Source organism: Corvus cornix, chromosome 4 (assembly GCF_000738735.6).
Source record: "Corvus cornix cornix isolate S_Up_H32 chromosome 4, ASM73873v5, whole genome shotgun sequence".
Lineage (NCBI taxonomy): Eukaryota > Metazoa > Chordata > Aves > Passeriformes > Corvidae > Corvus > Corvus cornix.
The window spans coordinates 3,065,040-3,077,349 of NC_046334.1; the positions used below are offsets into that span (position 1 = coordinate 3,065,040).

Below are 12,310 nucleotides of genomic sequence, written 5' to 3' on the forward strand. Positions count from 1 at the left end.
ATGCTGCTTGATAAAAATACACCTATGCTTAGAGTAAAGGCAGGCACAAATTTCTTAATCACATGAAGGAATTCAGATCAGCTTTCATCAGGGAAAAATGAAAGAAAATTCAGGAGAATGTTGCTTCATTTAAAAATAAAAGACCACTAAGGTCTACTAGAAACCATGGAACCGTAGAAGTATCATAAATGTAGGGAGGCCAATATCTAGGCATGCTGAAATCAGAAGGAAAAAGCAATCAGTGCTAAAACAAAGTACCAGAAATGATGGATGTCAGGAATGAAAGAGAAATGTGTCACGGAAGGAAAACAGATAAGCGGATATTAAAAGGAAGGTCCATTGAAATGAGAAAGATGAAGGACAAAGCAACAATCAATGAGAATAAAATATACATATAGTGAGTCATAACAGGATGCTTGTATTTTGTCAGATGGAGTCATCAGTCTATGAAAACAAATAAAAATATAAAGCAGTGGAATAAAGAGCCACCAAAGCTGTGTTGGAAGTGCACTGTAGCTTCCCTGGGGCAGCGCAATGCCTGGGGCTTCCCTTAGCTCCACTGTAACATGCTCTGGAGTTTTGGTACCTTTCCTTCAGAACAGAGGAGTGAGATTTCACACAGTTTGTTATCTCTGAGTGTAAAAGGGAAAGCTGATACAGAAGCAGGGACTTCTTGGGCATACAGAAGCATGGGCTCCTTAGAGTGTTTTGCTTTCTTTTGAATTTGGGGAAACAAAGCTGAAACCAAAACCAGAGTTTGTGTAACTTCAGTGACCGTAAGAAGTCAAGGCAGTGATGGTAAATGGAAGACAGATCACAGCATATTCTATCAGAGCACAGAACAATAAGAAATGTGATACTATTAGCTTCTTGAAAAAGCAAAAGACAACAGCAATTCACACAGATCTCATTATTCAAGCCATTTCTAACACGGTTTTGAGCTTTGGGAGGGAATTTTGGTTGTAGTTGTTTTAATTGAGAGATGGAGATCATAATGAAGACATGATTTGGAAGTCACTGCTATAGTAGCAAATGGCTTTGTGAAAAGAATCTTGGAGTTTTTACATCTTGAACTTCTCCTCCTCTAAAGAAAGCTTTTGAACAAGGAAATGTTCAGGTTTGGAGCAAAAGACATAGAAGTCCTTTCCAGGATTATTTGCCATGGGTTCTGTGAAATGGGAACGGACTCTGATGCTACAGGTCCTGCAGGCGCTTTTCCTGGCTGCTTGCCACATCGAGGGCCTGCTTAGCTGTCTGCTTGCTCCCTAAAATGTGCATGAGTCGGCTCAGGTGCAACAAACAATTTTTTCCCTACAAGTTTCCGGGCAGATTCTTTTGTAACAGGGATGTAGGCAGCAAATCCTTAGCTGTTGTTATGCACGTATTTCTCTTCGGTGCTCCTCACTGGAACACTGACACGGATAAGCTTGCCTCCGATATTTAAGTCAACCTCTTTGTCAATTCACCTATGTGGGATTTAAAGTATCGGCTGCTGTTCTAGGGAAACAAGGTGACCACATTCTTTTTTGTTACAATATTTTCCTCAGTGATAGGAAAAAACCAAGGTGGTGGATTCCCCATCCTCTTCTCTCTATCCCACTAAAAGCCTGATCTTTATTTCTCACAACAGCTGCTCAAATATCACCGTTTGCACTGCTAAACGTGGTTTCAGGGGGTCATTTTCAGACCCACACACAACTTTACAGCATACAGACACCACATCACTTCATGCTTGGTTTCAGACAGGCTTTATTTAAGCTTTCTGTCTGAAACTTTCAAAAGTACGATTTAGGGTGAAATTGCAAATAAACCTTCAGAACTGCCTAATTCATAGCAGAGAATGCTTGTTAATCTTATGAAATGTACTTGATGCACTATTTAGGGAAGTTTAAAAAGCTGTTTGAATCACTGCTTTAAAAAAATTCCATAAGCTTAACAGAACAATAAAATAAATGGGCTGTGAAAGGTTCCCTAAGTTTAACAGGATTCCTCAGCAGAAAAAATGAAGGAGACTGAAACATCAGAATTCATTTCTTCTGTCACAATGATATTTCTTATTTTAATTTATACTAAATATTGTCATCCTTTTTCAAAAATATTAATATCTGCTTTGGTACTTTACCATTTCTTAGGGCTCTATAGAGTTTTCTTCCTCTCACACACTCATTCCATTTTCCTGGGTTCAAAACTACTCCTGCCACACTCAATTACTCTATTTACATATGAGGGATGCAGAAGGAGGAAGAAATCTCTATGCTAAAAGTACACAAAAAGTTAAAAATGGTTTTAAAAGTAAATCAGGCATCTGTTGTCGTTCAAGATTTTACCATTCTGGCTGTCACTTCAGAATAGCTGTTTATCTCTCTACGTTTTCCAATGCACTTCGGGTGACAGGGTGGGAATATTCTTGGAAACATTCTAGTGTGTGGATGGTACTTTTTCAGTTTGTATCTCTATTAAATTAATTTTTGAGGCAGTACTTTGAGTGGCTCATAAACTCTTTGTTCTTTGACATGTGCCTGTGCTCTGTGCCTTGATGCAGAGGCTTTCTAAATAAGTTAATTGCTTAAATATAAGCAGAAGCAAAGAGAAATCATAGGTGAGTTTTTCAGCCATATCCTGTTACTTTAGTGTATTTTTCAAATTACAGTTGGCAAGAAATTAGAAGAGCAGTGACCTCTATATTAATGCTATAACAGAAATGGAAAATCTTCCATTCCAGGACAGTGGCGAGTTCTAGATGCAGACACTGATATGTGTCTCCTCTTTAATGATCATTTTCTTCAGGAATAGGTTGGGTGATTCCATACTAATAGAATTACTAGTTATTCATAGAGCATTTGTCTACTACAACTGGAGTGCCATGTTGTCCACATGCATACTTGCGTGTTAATCTCTGTGCCTAAATCTTCTGCAGGACAGTAAAGCAGAGATTACAGAACATATAAGCTGTATTTTAACAAATTAATTAATTCTGTAGAACTTTACATGCCCTGAAATAGCAGGCTTACCACAGCACTTCTGAAACTGTGGGCTGAGACTGCTTGGAGGATGGACAGCATTAAACATCTGCAACTGGCAGTAGTTCACTTGCTCTCAGGCTGAGAATGGGAAACCTCTGGCTGGATGTGTCTATTCCAGTCAGGAAACTGCTAATTAACCAGGATAATTGCACAGGCACTTGTGACCAGTCATAATCAGTGTTCACTTCCTTGTCTAAATGACTGGAAGCAATTCCCACTTCCAGGTCCAAACTGAAGGTTTCAAAGAAAGTGACCTGGCCGCTTTGGACAACTTCAAACTTCCATATTTTAGTGTTTGCCACAGCAGTGATGTGATATCATTTCATCATATGGATCACATCACTAATGCAGATCTGAATCAAAACAAATACGAAACTCAGCTTTGTTGCCTTTGGTAGAGTAAATGTTTCATATTGAAGAAGAACAGTTGTTGTTTTCTTGTGAATTATTTACAACTCATACCGATCTGGCATCATTTTCCTCCCAAAACAGTCCATCTCCATGTATTTCAGAACTGGAAAGAATAAAGGAGGGGTATGAAAGGAGACTATTAAATATGAACTGTCGTGGGCTAACCCCAGCTGGCAAGTGAGTGTCATGCAGCCACTTGCTCACTCCCCCCTCATCCCACAGTAGAATGGAAGAGTGTAAAAGATTTATTTGAATTGGGATTTCCTTTTCACAGTACAAACACCGAGCAATCCCTTCCCCCAGGCACAAGCCCTACTTGCACTTTATATAGTCTATATGAAAATCTGCTGGCAAGTTCTTGAGATCCTGAAATCCTGGGATCCTGCCCTGTCAGGCTGGTACAGAACATGGGACCGTCTTCTAGTGCCCAGAAAAGAGCTGAAGAAAAGCTAAGGGGGAAGGGCTGAGATACTGAATTTGGTGGCAGGTTGCTTCCTGCTGATGCGTGAATAAGTCTGCTACAATTCATGTGGGAATCTTTTTTTTTGTGTTGGTTTGTTTGGATCATGAGAAACTTGGAGGTCAAAACCTTGCCTTAATTATAATCTCTTTCTAATTCTTGCAATTTTAAAAGGAAAATGATGTTATTATTTTACATAATGGCATGCAGCAGAATCTGTGTTTGAACAATAACCACAGCTAAATGCATTAATGTTTCCCCAGATAACTGGTTTTTACTTTTTTTCTCCTCTCTTCCATTTATATGCACATTCTCAAAGGGAACATAGTGCTCATACCGTAAAAGGCTTGAATTACCTTCTTTTTTTTTTTAAGAATACTAGAATTGAATGAAGATAAAAAGGGATATGTATGAATTGCAATTTGGTTTTGAATACTGTCAGTAATCTCTCTATGCACCTACCAAGACACATATCTCTCCTATTGAAGATTTGCTTCAGAAAATGTTAAATGCACATCATAGCCTGATGTCCCCTGTGTGTGTGTGCAATGAAGGATGGTGAACATGCACTGTTGAAGCAGCTGTAATTCCTTCTACTGTTTTAAATTCTCTGGGAGTGGGAACTCCTTTCACTTTGCAGTGTAAATTTTGTTGCCCCTTCACCAAAAAGTTAGAAGAAAAAAATCCCCACCAGTATTCAAATGGCTTTGTAGCTTATGTCAAGTCAAGGTTTAGTGAGTTGATACAAATTGACATAGTTGATAGGAGTTGTATTTTCTGCCTTTTTTTATATATTACCTTTATTATAAAGATAACAGGATTTTATTCATATTATCTGCCCCTTACACATCTTGTAAGTATCCACAAAATCCATATGGACTTCCTGCAGACAAAATTCATCCATTGGCCAAAACCTCCACCAAATACTTGATTCATTGATAAAACCAGGCAGCAGCAGAACAGAAGGAGGGAGAAGGCTTCAAAAGGTTTTTGTAGTCAACTTGGGTCTTATTCCTGCCAGTCGTGTACTAAGGGCTGAAAGGTAGTTATTCTTTAATTCATTTTCACACTGTACATCTTCCTTTTTGAACACTACAGTATGAGATTAGGATAATATAAACATGTCTGTTTGAAAGCTGCAGGGAAAAATGAGTTGTCAGGTATGATATATTTGACTTAACTTTCATAACTTGTATTTTAAAACAATATTAGCTCTGCATGTTATTATACAAGTGCATAATGTATGCACACCAGATGGCAATTTGGGAATGCATGCAGGAGCTGAGGATATATGTAACACTTTGCTCACAGCACACCTTGAATTCAAGGGCCATTTCAAAGAACATTCTCATTTTTTTCTTTCCTTGTAATGAAACACATCTTTCCAATAAAGGGATTTTCTGTTAAGATTAATAAACTAGGATTGGAGGAACACATCTCTCAAACAATAAAATGTTCTGGTTCATTCTCTTTCCACTCCTGTGAAAGCATTAATATTAAAAGCTGAAGTGGCTTGTGGTTTAGAGTGGTTATGAAAAAAATCACAGATAAAAGGCCTGAAATAACTGTAAGAACATAAACACTTTATATTTTTATCAGTAATAATGCCCTTCCATTATAAGACAAGCAAAAGGTCTTTGCTCTGCATTTAAACTTTAACTCATCTCTTCTGCTCCAACTAAATACATTGGTTATCCAAGGTATTTTTAATCAAAAGAAGCAATTAAGATTTAGTATTATTTGTGGACATCAAAACTCTCTTGAGGCCAATTGAGCTCTAAATAAAAAAAATTACTTGGAATCTGTATTCCAAAGTTTAACCCTACAACAGTAGTAACCTCATCTGCAGAGTGTGGAAGTGGGTATCTGTTCCCATTCACTAACGCCATTTCTTTTGGAGGATAGGATTATGAAGAGTAGTTTTGTGCCTATGTATAGCAATTGGATTATGAAATATGAATATCCTGCTTGAAACACATCTGTAATTAACCAAAACTTTCTTGATGAACAAAGCAAACCCATTCACTCTTAGTCTTTTTCATCTGCTGACGTTTTTTTCACTTCATTTCATTCCAGCCACTACATTCAAGCTCTACCTCAATAAATGGCAAGACAACTCTCTAAAAGAAATAGAATTACTGGGCTGGTTTGTTTTTTCTCCAAAGAATATCTGCTGCCATCTGTTGACATCTGAAGTGCTCTTGAGTCTTAAATAAAATACAATCAGATTATCAGATGTTACACATACAATTGAACCTCTCAACAGCACTTGTAGATATTGTCAATTAGACACTTGAAACTGAGCCATATGTTTCCATGTTGTAATAAAAAAGACACAGGAAAGGCTGGAAACTGTGAAAACTCACAACTCCTCAGCGTAGCATGGTACAAAACAATTTGTGTAGCTCTTGAGGAAAGTATTTGTAGTAAAATCAGTTAGAAAAGATGAAGGCTGCAGAATGGTGTTGGCAGGGAGGTACTGAGTAATTAGAGGTAGCAGGGGTGGAATAACAGTGCGTGGCAATGCAGGGTTCAAATGTGCAGCTGGGCTGAGTATGAATTTGGGAATAGCAGTGGGTTTGTGCTTCCCTATGTAAATATACAGCATTCATTTGCAAAGTTTGGTGAGGAAAAAAACTACTTGGTGGGAGAGTTGAAGACTACAACAAAGTGCCTTTATGGCTATTCTGCATAAATTCTCTGTTTGTTGTGCTGTGAGCAGAACTTACAATTTTTAGGAACTCCTTCCAGTTTTTCTCCCTCAGTACTGCATTTAGAAATCTATGAAGTCTTATTAAGGGAAGGAGGCTTTTTTTTCCCCATTTTTACATCAGCATCAAAAAGTAAAAGTTATTGGCATGTCTATAGACTTTTTTTGGTCCTGTGTTGCAATTAATTTGAATTAGTTAATAAAATATAGTTTGTTCAAAAATTTTAAGACAATTGCCTATACATCTCTTATACAATCATGGCATGTTGTGCAGTATCTATGGGAATTAAGCTATATTTTGTGTTATTTTTTCATAAGTTGCATTATACCTATGCTTGATAAACTTCTTCATCCAACAGACAATGATGCTTTCTCTCTATTCTTTTCCTAATCCGCTAGTAAGAAGAAATATCTGCGTAAGTGTGGTGAAATTCTGTACTGTAAGTGCATCTTCCCTGTCTGACATGTGAATTTGTGTTCTGATTTCTTGTCTTCAGAGCATCTTCACGAGAATATTCAGATCCTTACTGCTGATATAGGAACTGAAACACCACTGTAGCAGGGGGAAATGCCCTCCTGTTATTGGCAATATGCACAACTATTTCCATTGCTAAAAGGAAGAAGTCACTCCTATAGCTTCAGAGCTCTGTTCACACGGCAGACTATACATTTTCGAGGTGTCAGCCTGATCAGTTGGATTTATTTTGATCCAACATATATTTGTTGTCATGTTTTATGGAGAAGTAAAATAGTGCATTTAGAGCAAACACACATTTGTTTCTCTGTCAGTTGCTTTGGCTTAGATGAATCCGGGCTTGTTACAAGACTCACAAATGTCATGTGTAGTCTCAGTGCATAACATCTCCTGGGAAGTGATGCCTGTTTTCCCCAGAGGAACTGATCCTGCTTTCTGCCAGGAAGTGACAGCTGGGAATCTCCTACCGGAGGCTCTAGAGATACCCCACCAGCACACTGAATTTGCAATCACAGCTTCGTTTTGCATTTTTGCCCCAAAAAGAGGCTTCAGGCCTTTTCAAGGATATTCTGATTATTTTTCTATGCTATTAGATAGAATTTTGTTTTAAAAATGTTTTCTCCTTGAAGTTCCCAGTGTGTATTTTCTTTATCCACCAGCTGTAGAGTAGAAACTGGGGGCCTGCAAGTAAGTGCTATCAATAATTGAACTAATTATATTTCAGACATAATCCCCTATTATTATAAGAGAGTTCAGTGAGCTATAAGATAATGGACTAATAAACCCCTAAAAACTGAGATTTAGCAAGGAAATACCAGCAGAGCTTGGAATGCTGCATTCTGACCTGAGTGATGTAATAAATGTTTAATCAAGTACTATTGATAAATTTTAAGCGTGAGAAGGATCTGGATAAAACAGCAACAGAGTGAAGTTTTAGATTATTTGCAACAACTTTGCATCTCTTGTTTTTAATAAAAAACAAGCAGCAGCCCTGATTTAGAGGTCTTCAAAGAATTGTTAGAAGACAGCATAAATTGGTGCCATCATAACTAGACACCTCTAGGACTATAATAATGAATGGAATTTGGATGACCGTCTTTCATGGGTATCATGATTGAAGGAATTCAAAGCTGTTAAATGTAGAATGCTAAGATTTCAGATCATGCACGATTTTAACCTCACAAATATTGAAGCAAAATATTCTGGCCCCTCTTGAAAAGTTCATTTAGAAGGTCAGTTAACACCTGAATAGCAACATAAATGGCCACGATGTTAGATTTTTCTCCCCTACAGGATGCACCACATAGTACAGGAACATGTTTGGTTAATTTTTTGCATTGATTACGGAGGAAACGATTTCTTATACCATCAGTCAAGAACAGATCTGTAGCAATGAATTCCAGAACATTATGGCACACCAATGATTAATTGCCAACTCAGGCTGTTCATCTAAGATAGCAACTGCAATAAAGACTGGTAATTGTGTTTACCAAATGGCACATAGCAATTTAAAATAATTTGGAGGGTTACAGTTGGCTTTAGGGTATGTTTATTAAGGGAATTTACACTACCATCTTCTATTAGATCCACATTAATGTGTTACAATTAAATTATTACTCCTTGATTCTATGTTGCATAGGTATTTATCAACATGATGTACCATGGCCCTGAAGTTTGTAGTTAGGGAAGAATTATAGGAGACATTCCTCTAGAGGCTACAGGAAGTTTTGTATCAATAGAGACCTAAAATACTTCTATAGAAAGGGAAGTGGAAATAACCTTTCTCTTCCATTTTCTAACTTGCTTTTCCATTTTCCAGTCTCTCCTGCTCTCTCTCCATGGTAGAGTGCTCCAGAAGAAGGGCTAGTTTCCCACAGTACATGTGTCTCCTGTTCAATTTACATTTCACCTTAGAAAAAGCTGGTGGACAGGTGAGTGCTTCCTGTTTGGTACAAGTGGGAATTTGTTCTAAAAAAAAGCAGCAGAAAGTTAGCGAGCAGAACAGCTTCCAAATCCCTATGGCCATCAAAGACAGATGCGCATGGAACACACATCATTAATGCCTCTTCTGGGTGAGAGGAAGCACAGCAAGCCCACGTGAAGGTTATTTCAGAGAAATACTTCTTTTACCCTCAGTTTCTAAAATGACTTCCTGCTGTCTCTCCTTTTGCTTTGATTTTTTTAAAACGCTACAGAATTGGAGCCAGCTGTAGCTTTTCACTGACCCATACAAGTATCAGGTGTGTAAAAGCTATTTAGGGTTCTTGATTTCTTTTCAGCTTTGAAGAGCAATTCTGTGATTTGCTTTCTGAGGGGTGTGTTGGTTTAGGAGTATCTTAGTTACTTGATTTGTCGGAAGGAGTGTGTCTTCCTGGCTCTAGAAAGAGACTGGTAAGGTCTTGACTTGCTGAGTTTTTTGTCTGGGATGCAAATACACTCCATGGGAAAATATCTTTGTTTAATTCAGATGATCAACAAAGGACTTTCTGCAAATGATACCTGTATTTTAGAACATCTAAGTACCAGAAAATGGAGCAGTCAGAGGGGTGAAAAGATACAGAGGTGAAATAATTCTGCTAAATAGACAAACCAACAAGTGTGGTTCATAGTTGCTGGCCCCACATGTGTGCAAAGGTAAGGACTAGAGAAGGCAAGATGAAATTTTAGTACATTAGAAAGTGATAGACCTACCCAACTGTAGGTAAAATGGCATGGGGAAAACAGCCAGCAGGAAAAGAATACCTGGTCCCTGGAAGTGAGAAGAAACTGGGATTTGAGGGTGTAAATTTGGGATGGAAAATAACAACTTAAAGTTTGACATTCATTTTAATATCAAGTGTGGTATTTGCTTGGCTTGAGTGTAAAAGTTCTCATCCTGTTTCTAATGTATTCTCCTATTTTTGGCATGTTTCTTGCATCTCTAATCCTGAACAATTTTGGGGTCAAATGTAAATATGTATTTACACCTCTGAGTAATCTGCCTGAATACTCTTTCTACTTATTTTCTATTCTTACCAACTGAGGGTACCCACTTATTTTGATTTTCCTGTTGCATAGCTTCTTTTGGGGGTCTTGAGACATGCAAAAAGTTGAAAGTTTATGTAAAAAAGATTCACCTAGGCTCTGGTGTAGGCATTTTTTATTTTTCATCCTTTTTTCTTCTCAAATGATGGTTGTTACTTGGACTGTTTTCATGAGGGAACTAGTTTTATAAGAAAGCTTACTTCTGATTAATTGGATGATATAGGTGCATAGTCATAGTGCTTCAGACAATTTCAATGGGAAATTACAATTAACCTGGGGCAGGATGTGGTTTTTCTGGTCAGATTTCACATGTAGTGCTAGTGTGTAAAGCAAAAACAATATATTTCTGCTTAGTTTTTTATTCTAGTGAAGATATATATTTTACCTTCAGATATTTGTTGAATTATAAATAAGAAGTGATCCAGACCAATATATCTAAGATTTTACTGTGTGAATATTGTAAGTTTGATATGAAATGTGTACTTAAATATCCCTTTTGTGAGGTTTAGGGAGCTTTAAAGGTAGGTTTACTTGTGCCTCATGGTTTCTGCTGCAGTGAGCACTATTGATCTTGCTTTGTGACACTTCTATAACTAACTATCAATAATGTGCTGCTTTCTCTTACTAAATAAGAACCAATACATGTAGTCAAACTAACCTAGCCTGATTCCAGGCAGAAAATAAAGGCATAGAGGGAGAGAGAAGAGGGAAACAACTTTGGTTGGTGCAGGATGTTGGCAGGTTGCTAAGGGCCTCGCAGTTCCCTACTTTTCTGGCTGCACCACCGTGTCCAACTTAAATCTCCCATTTTCACAAGATCTGATGCTCTAGTTAGGTGAGAAATTGTTTTAACACACACACAGAAAAAAGCTTCCCTAATTTCAAAAAATCCCTTAGCTGGTGTGAATGACAGTAAGACCTTTCAAAGCTTCAAAAAAGCACCCAGTAAGCCTGACACCCTCATTGGTATGTATCAATATGCCTTTGCCTGACACCACAATTAGTATACCATCAAATATAACATGCAAGAATTTAATTAGTATTCACAGGGGTAAATATGGTGGGGAAGAGTTCTTAAAATAGTTGATAGAAAGGGAAATGATATGAAGCTTTCAGGCAGCTGCCAAGCCTGATGCCTGTTGACACAGCCCTCTTGGTTCACCGGAAAGCATTTGGACAAAATTCCTTGCCAAATTGCCACTGAGAATTTACACAGCCAAGGAATAACAGCTCTTTGTGGAGCAGAATGCCAACTTGGCTTGTCAAGGAAGGCACTAAAATGCCATAATTTTCCTGAGAATCCTCACTGGGGACCCCCATCCAGACATCATCTGCCTGTGGGTTGGGAATTCCAGGAAGGCTTAGGCCTGGGCAGCCATAGCTGTGAGTGTGATCAGCTGTGCCCAGCCCTGTCTCCACCAGGCCTGGTTTTATGCCTGCTTTCCCACTTTGGCAGTATTTTGAAGATTACTGTGGAGAAATAAACAGGATGGTTTATGGAAATAGTAAGAAACACTATCCACAGGCATTATGCACTGGTTAAAGACAGTCTTTCTCCCTGCCCATGGAATTAATCACCCATCTAACACTTAGCCATCATTATCACACTAATTTGAGCATTTTTTTTCTCACTGTGGAAATAATAGCTATTACTTAGGCTTCTGGTTGTTATTTAAAAAGCCCAGAAAGGGGAAAAACCACATCCCACTGAAAGCTAACAAGGTGCCTGTGGTGGGTTTGTGTAACTTAGCACAGAGATGATCTGCAGGGTACACAGGGCTGGAAAGTACAAAACTGAAACAAAGCCTAAATTAATGCATATAATCTTTCACAAATGTAAAATACATTTCCTTTATTTATGTACCACTCTTCTTGCCTTGACATATTTGTTGGAAGCCTTCCCCAACAGAATCCTGCCTGGAAAACAGCATTGAGGAATAGAACATTGGTGAGGAGCTGTAGAGAAAGGTAGAAATTGTTTTAACTACAAATCTGCATGCAGTTAAGGAATGGGAGTTACGGTGAGGGTCTGAAGGGGGTGGGGGACAATTAAGCCCCACTAAAGACTTTATTTTAAAGGTATAAATGTTACACACAGATGGACAAAGGAATGTGGTGAGTGTAGCCAGCAGCAGGGTTTGACATTTAAGTGAGGAGTAGTTCACTGATGTACCACAAGACATGAAATCATTCACCATTGTTTTAAT

The 12,310-nt window shown here is 38.1% G+C and overlaps 1 long non-coding RNA gene across 1 annotated transcript in view; it reads left to right on the forward strand.

Moving 5' to 3' along the window:
* Positions 1 to 8,997, forward strand: part of LOC120409883 — a 55,563-nt gene extending 46,566 nt beyond the window's left edge. Inside the window, exon 5 of the long non-coding RNA XR_005601750.1 lies at positions 8,899 to 8,997. This is a non-coding gene — a long non-coding RNA (uncharacterized LOC120409883). The remainder of the gene's footprint in view (positions 1 to 8,898) is intronic.
* The last annotated feature ends 3,313 nt before the right edge of the window (positions 8,998 to 12,310 follow it).